This window comes from Cibotium barometz, chromosome 40 (genome assembly GCF_041138505.1).
Source record: "Cibotium barometz isolate CiBa-2024 chromosome 40, ASM4113850v1, whole genome shotgun sequence".
In the NCBI taxonomy this organism is placed as follows: domain Eukaryota; kingdom Viridiplantae; phylum Streptophyta; class Polypodiopsida; order Cyatheales; family Cibotiaceae; genus Cibotium; species Cibotium barometz.
The window spans coordinates 4,452,603-4,460,196 of NC_141085.1; positions in this window are offsets into that span (position 1 = coordinate 4,452,603).

The following is a 7,594-nucleotide window of genomic DNA, read 5'->3' on the forward strand; positions in this document are numbered from 1 at the left end:
AGAGAGAGATCCCACAACCCAATATAACCTACCCCAACAAAGTAAAACCACCTCTGAGCCACTGATGATGTAGGCCACGTGGTAGATAGAAAATTAGGGTCACGAGAAGGGAGGCACACTACTATATCAAGTGTCAAGAAAGCTAGCTCTGATACCAATTATTGGAATTAGGGTTAGGGTTCCAATAATGCACACACACAAGATAGAGAAGCTTGAGAGCACACAAACTCACTAGATTAGAATGAACAAATGTGTGCCACATAAAAAAGATAAGTACACAACCCAGAATGAGTAGATAAGAGGGTGTACATACGCATGGGTGGAAAAAATCTCCTAGGTAGTGAGGGGAAAAGTGCCCCGGTGGTCCTAAGTGTGTTCACACACATCACTGCCACATAATGCTACAAAAAGATTTTTCTCAAATTATTGCTCAACAAAGAAGATGGGATTCTCGTGATGCTTACGCTTTGCTTTAATTACCTTGTCAGTTAAAAGGTCTAGTATTATGCACATTCACTCTTGTAGAACATCCATGATTGCTTGGAACACTCAAGAATTTATGTATCAAGCTAAAAATGATGTAACGATTGCCTATCTTAGAAGGTAACTTGATAATAAAAACATGCAAGAGAAGGCGTCCATGAATGAACATTTAAAAAAAAATTCAAGTCTTGAGAGAGCAACTTCTCAATATTGATGAAGTTATTCCTAAAAAGGACATGATTAACATCACCCTTAATTCTTTGCTTAAATCTTATCTGAGTTTGAATCCTTCATCTTTTATTGAGAGGCACTCCCTCTCACCTATCAAGAGCTTGTTGCTTACTATTACAAGAGCTCCAAAAAAATGTCTCCATGAGTTCTAATAGTTATTAAGATTTAGCAACCAAGAATAAGGACAAGAAATTCCAGCAGAAGATCAATTCCAACAAAAAATTATGAGGCTAAGGGTGATTCCAAACAGCCAAAGAAGGTTAGTATTACAAACAACCTAGCCATGCGATTCAAAGAAGAAGAAGAAGGAATGCAACAAAGATTCTAGTAGGTCTACCTCCAAGAGTTCAAAGAAACAGCACTCAGCTAATGTCGTTGTTCATCAAGAATTCTCACCTATGGTTATTTGCAGTTATAACTCTAAACAAGAAGTTGCATGTCTCAGTGCAATTGTTTACTGACAGTTGGTTTCTTGGCAGTGGTGCGTCTAGGCACATAACTTCTTAAAGAAGTTTGGTCAAACCTCTAGAGAAAACACAAAGTGGTCATACTATTACATGTGCCAATAATGCCCTATCCTTTACCTCGTTAAAGGAGATCTTTCTCACTATAGCAAACTTTTGTTTCAAATATTTATAAAATTTGCTTTCTGTGCCCACTCTAGCAAGGGGGGTCTTAATGTTGGATTTGTAGATGATAAATGTATTATCCACGATAATAAAGAACATAACAAACAGATTATGCTTACTGGATCTTTGACCACAAGTGGTGTGAACAAATTGGACATATATGACAAGTGTGATATTCCTTGCATGTGGCAGACACGACTAATGCAATAAAAATACCCAGTTGTGGCATTCTAGATTAAGCCTTACTTTGTATACAGCACACTACAGCATATACCTTCTTATCCTAAGAGGGTATCTCAATCGGAGAAAGAAAAACATGGTCGTGAGGAGGGAGGCACACTACTAGATCAAGTGTTAAGGAAGCTAGCTCTGATACCAATTGTTAGAATCAGGGTTTGGGTTGTAACAATGCACATACACAAGATAGAGAAGCTTGAGAGCACACAAACTCATTATATTAGAATGAACAAATATATGCTGGATACAAAAAATAAGTACACATCCCAAAATGAGTAGATAAGAGGGTGTACATATGCAAGGAGGAAAAAACCTCCTAGTGAGGGAGAAAGTGCCACGACGGTCCTAAGTGTGTTCACGCACATCACTACCATATAATGTTACAATAAGAGCTTTCTCAAATTATTGCTCAACAAAGAAGATGGGATTCTCATGACTTGTGGGTTAAAAGGTCTATTATTATGCACATTCACTCTTGTAGCAGATCCACACTTGCTTGGAATACTCTAGAATTCATGTATCATGCAAAAAATGATGTAAGGAGTGCCTATCTTAGAAGGCAACTTCTCAATCTTAATGAAGTTATTCCTGAAAAGGATATGATTAATATCACGCTTAATTCTTTGCCTAAAACTTATCTGTGTTTGATTCCTTCATCTTTTATTGAGAGGCACTCCATCTCACCTATCAAGAGCTTGCTAGCTTACTATTACAAGCAGAACAGCTCTAAAAAAAATATTTTTGTGAGTTCAAATAGTGATTAAGATATAGCAACCAACAATAAGAACAAGAAATTCCAGCAGAAGATCGATTCCAACACAAATTATGAGGCTAAGGGTGATTCCAAATAGCCAAAGAAGGTTAGTATTGCAAACAACCCGGCCATATGATTGAAAATTGCTTTTAACTTCAAAACAAAAAAAGAAGAAGGAATGCAACAAGGATTCTAACAGGTCTACCTCCGAGAGTTCAGAGAAAGAGCACTCAGCTAATGTCGTTGTTCATCAAGAAATCTCACTTATGTTATTTGCAGTTATAACTCTAAACAAGAAGTTGCATGTCTGAGTGCAAATGTTTGCTAACAGTTGGTTTCTTGACAGTGGTGCTTCTAAGCACATAACTTCTTAAAGAAGTTTGGTCAAACATCTAGAGAAAACACAAAGTTGTCATACTATTACATGTGCCAATAATGCCCTCTCCTTTACCCTATTAAAGAAGATCTTTCTCACTACTATAAACTTGTGTTTCAAATATTTATAAAATTTGCTTTCTGTGTCCACTAGCAACGGGGGTCTTAATGTTGGATTTGTAGAGACGATAAATGATTTATCCATGATAATAAAGAACATAACAAATAGATTATGCTTACTGAATCTTTGACCACAAGTGGTGTGAACAAATTGGACATATATGACAAGTGTGATATTCCTTGTGTGGCAGACACGACTAATGCAAAAAAAAATATACTGAGTTGTGGCATGCTAGAAGCTAGCTCTAATACCAATTGTTGGAATCAGGGTTAGGGTTGCAACAATGCACACACACAAGATAGAGAAGCTTAAGAGCACACAAACTCATTATTTTAGAATGAACAAATATATGCCGGATACAAAAAATAAGCATACACCCCAAAATGAGTAGATAAGAGGGTTTACATATGCAATGACAAAAAAACCGTCTAGTGAGGAAAAAAGTGCCGAGACGGTCCTAAGTGTGTTCATACACATCTCTACCATATAATGCTACAATAAGAAGTTTCTCAAACTATTGCTCAACAAAGAAGATGGGATGCTTGTGATGCTCAAGCTTTGGCACTGATTACCTTGTCGGTTAAAAGGTTTATTATTATGCACATTCACTCTTGTAGAAGATCCACGCTTGGTTGGAACACTCTAGAATTCATGTATCAGGCAAAAAATGATGTAAGGAGTGCCTATCTTAGAAGGCAACTTGATAATAAATACATGCAAGAGAAGGGGTCCATGAATGAACATTTAACAAAGTTACAAGTCTTGAGATAGCAACTTCTCAATATTGATGAGGTTATTCCTGAAAAGGACATGATTAACATCACCCTTAATTATTTGCCCAAATCTTATCTGAGTTTTAATACTTTCCTTCATCATTTATTGAAAGGCACTCCCTCTTACCTATCAAGAGCTTGTTGGCTTACTATTACAAGAGGAACTGCTCTAAAAAATATGTTTATGTGAGTTCTAATAGTGATTAAGATTAAGAAACCAAGAATAAGAACAAGAAATTCCAGCAAAAGATCGATTCCAACAAAACTTTTGAGGCTAAGGGTGATTCCAAATAGCCAAAGAAGGTTAGTATTACAAAAAGCCCAGCCATACGATTGAAAATTGCTTTAAACTTCAAAACAAAGAAAAGAAGAAGAAGAAATCCAACAAAGATTCTAGTAGCTCTACCTTCGAGAGTTCAAAGAAAGATCACTCAGCTAATGTCATTGTTCATCAAGAATTCTCACTTATGGTTATTTGCAGTTTTATAACTCTAAAAAGCAGTTGCATGTCTGAGTGCAACTATTTGCTGACAGTTGGTTTCTTGATAGTGGTGCTTCTAAGCACATAACTTCTTAAAGAAGTTTGGTCAAATATCTAGAGAAAGCACAAAGTCATCATACTATTGCATGTGCCAATAATACCCCATTAAAAGAGATTTTTCTCACTACTATAAACTTTTGTTCCAAATATCTATAAAATTTACTTTCTATGTTCACTCTAGCAAGGGGTGTTCTAATGTTGGATTTGTAGATGATAAACGCATTATCCATGATAATAAAGAACATAACAAACAGATTATACTTACTGAATCTTTCACCCCAAGTGGCGTGAACAAATTGGACATATATGACAAGTGTGATATTGCTTGCCTAGCAGACACGACTAATGCAATAAAAGATGCCCAGTTGTGGCATGCTAGATTTAGTTATACTTTCTATACACCCTACAATATATACCTTCTTCTTGTTGAAATATACAAGTGAATAGGGTGTGTGTGTGTACGAATAAGCCCTTGGTTATTTGCAGTTATAACTCTAAACAAGAAGTTGCATTTCTGAGTGCAATTGTTTGCTAACAGTTGGTTTCTTGACAGTGGTGCTTCTAAGCACATAACTTCTTAAAGAAGTTTGGTCAAACATCTAGAGAAAACACAAAGTGGTCATACTATTACATGTGCCAATAATGCCCTCTCCTTTACCCTATTAAAGAAGATCCTTCTCACTACTATAAACTTGTGTTTCAAATATTTATAAAATTTGCTTTTTGTGTCCACTCTAGCAAGGGGGGGTCTTAATGTTGTATTTGTAGAGACGATAAATGATTTATCCATGATAATAAAGAACATAACAAACAGATTATGCTTACTGAATCTTTAAACACAAGTGGTGTGAACAAATTGGACATATATGACAAGTGTGATATTCCTTGCGTGGCAGACACGACTAATGCAAAAAAAATATGCTGAGTTGTGGCATGCTAGAAGCTAGCTCTGATACCAATTGTTAGAATCAAGGTTAGGGTTGCAACAATGCACACACACAAGATAGAGAAGCTTGAGAGCACACAAACCCATTATTTTAGAATGAACAAATATATGCCGGATACAAAAAATAAGCACACACCCCAAAATGAGTAGATAAGAGGGTGTACATATGCAATGACAAAAAAAACCGTCTAGTGAGGAAAAAAGTGCCAAGACGGTCCTAAGTGTGTTCATACACATCTCTACCATATAATGCTACAATAAGAAGTTTCTCAAACTATTGCTCAACAAAGAAGATGGGATTCTCGTGATGCTCAAGCTTTGGCACTGATTACCTTCTCGGTTAAAAGGTCTATTATTATGCACATTCACTCTTGTAGAAGATCCACGCTTGGTTCGAACACTCTAGAATTCATGTATCAGGCAAAAAATCATGTAAGGAGTGCTATCTTAGAGGGCAACTTGATAATAAATACATGCAAGAGAAGGGGTCCATGAATGAACATTTAACAAAGTTACAAGTCTTGAGAGAGCAACTTCTCAATATTGATGAGGTTATTCTTGAAAAGGACATGATTAACATCACCCTTAATTATTTGCCCAAATCTTATCTGAGTTTTAATACTTTCCTTCATCATTTATTGAAAGGCACTCCCTCTTACCTATCAAGAGCTTGTTGGCTTACTATTACAAGAGGAATTGCTCTAAAAAAATACGTTTATGTGAGTTCTAATAGTGATTAAGATTTAGCAACCAAGAATAAGGACAAGAAATTCCAGCAAAAGATCGATTCCAACAAAACTTTTGAGGCTAAGGGTGATTCCAAATAGCTAAAGAAGGTTATAGTATTACAAAAAGCCCAGCCATACGATTGAAAATTGCTTTAAACTTCAAAACAAAGAAAAGAAGAAGAAGAAATCCAACAAAGATTCTAGTAGGTCTACCTCCGAGAGTTCAAAGAAAGATCACTCAGCTAATGTCATTGTTCATCAAGAATTCTCACTTATGATTATTTGCAGTTTTATAACTCTAAAAAGCAGTTGCATGTCTGAGGGCAACTATTTGCTGACAGTTGGTTTCTTGATAGTGGTGCTTCTAAGCACATAACTTCTTAAAGAAGTTTGGTCAAACATCTAGAGAAAGCACAAAGTCATCATACTATTACATGTGCCAACAATACCCTATGAAAGGAGATTTTTCTCACTACTATAAACTTTTGTTTCAAATATCTATAAATTTTACTTTCTGTGTTCACTCTAGCAAGGGGTGTTCTAATGTTGGATTTTTAGATGATAAATGCATTATCCATGATAATAAAGAACATAACAAACAGATTATACTTACTGAATCTTTCACCCCAAGTGGTGTGAACAAATTGGACATATATGACAAGTGTGATATTGCTTACCTAGCAGACACGACTAATGCAATAAAAGATGCCCAGTTGTGGCATGCTAGATTTAGTTATACTTCTATACACCCTACAATATATACCTTCTTCTTGTTGAAATATACAAGTGAATAGGGTGTGTGTGTGTAGGAATAAGCCTTGGTTAGAGGCTGTAAAAGAGAATGTGTAAATATGAGAGAACCTGTGAAAAAGTGAGAAGAATCTACTGGGAGAGAATAAAGGGTAGCATGAGAAGATTTAGGAAGTGTGGAGATATTTTGGGAGAGGTGGAGAGAATCAAGCAAAAGAGGTGGAGTGAATCAAGGAGAAATCAGTGCGATTAGATGCTTGGATGAAAACTCTGTAAATTGAGGTAGTGGCCTAATGAGATTTTGCTGGTTTTTGATTATCCATGCCTACATTAAGCTATTAGTTAATTACTCACTAATCACATCTTAATTATCATCACATTGCTGTAATTTTAACATGGTATCAGAGCCAAGCCTAGAATTCATCAAGTTTATGAGTCCATTATCTAGTTAATTAGGATTAGTAGATAATTAGAAAATAATCAAAAAATTTAGTTATTTTCAACTAACCTCTGTACCCCCAGCCAGTGGAGGAGCTCCCTCTCTTTGCACACTCAAAATCAGCTCAAACCCTTCTAGCCATGGATAGCCAACTCATTTGTGCTCCAGCCAGTCCAATCAAAAGCACAAACCGCCAGTGCAAGGTGAAGAAAATTGCGAATGAACATGTGCCATTTTTCAGAAGGGAATTTGAGATTTCTTCTTCATCAGTTTTGCAATGGCTCTAATTTCTCTTAGCCCCAAGGGTTTTCAAGCATGCTCTACAAGCTGGTGAAGTCAGAATTTGATTTGATCAAGTCTACAGTGAGATCCAAGCTCTTCATCAAATATGCAGGTGACTTTGGTAAAACAGAGATTAAGCATTCAATGTTTGGTCAAATCTTGTGTTTCTTGGCTTAATCCTCTACTAGACTAATTGCTATTGATGGCCTTAAAAGGATTTGATCTCATTTGGAGTCTAAGGCCCCAGATCTGGGCTCCCCGCATAATCTATTTTTTGCACACAAAACATAAGATTAATTTGCTAA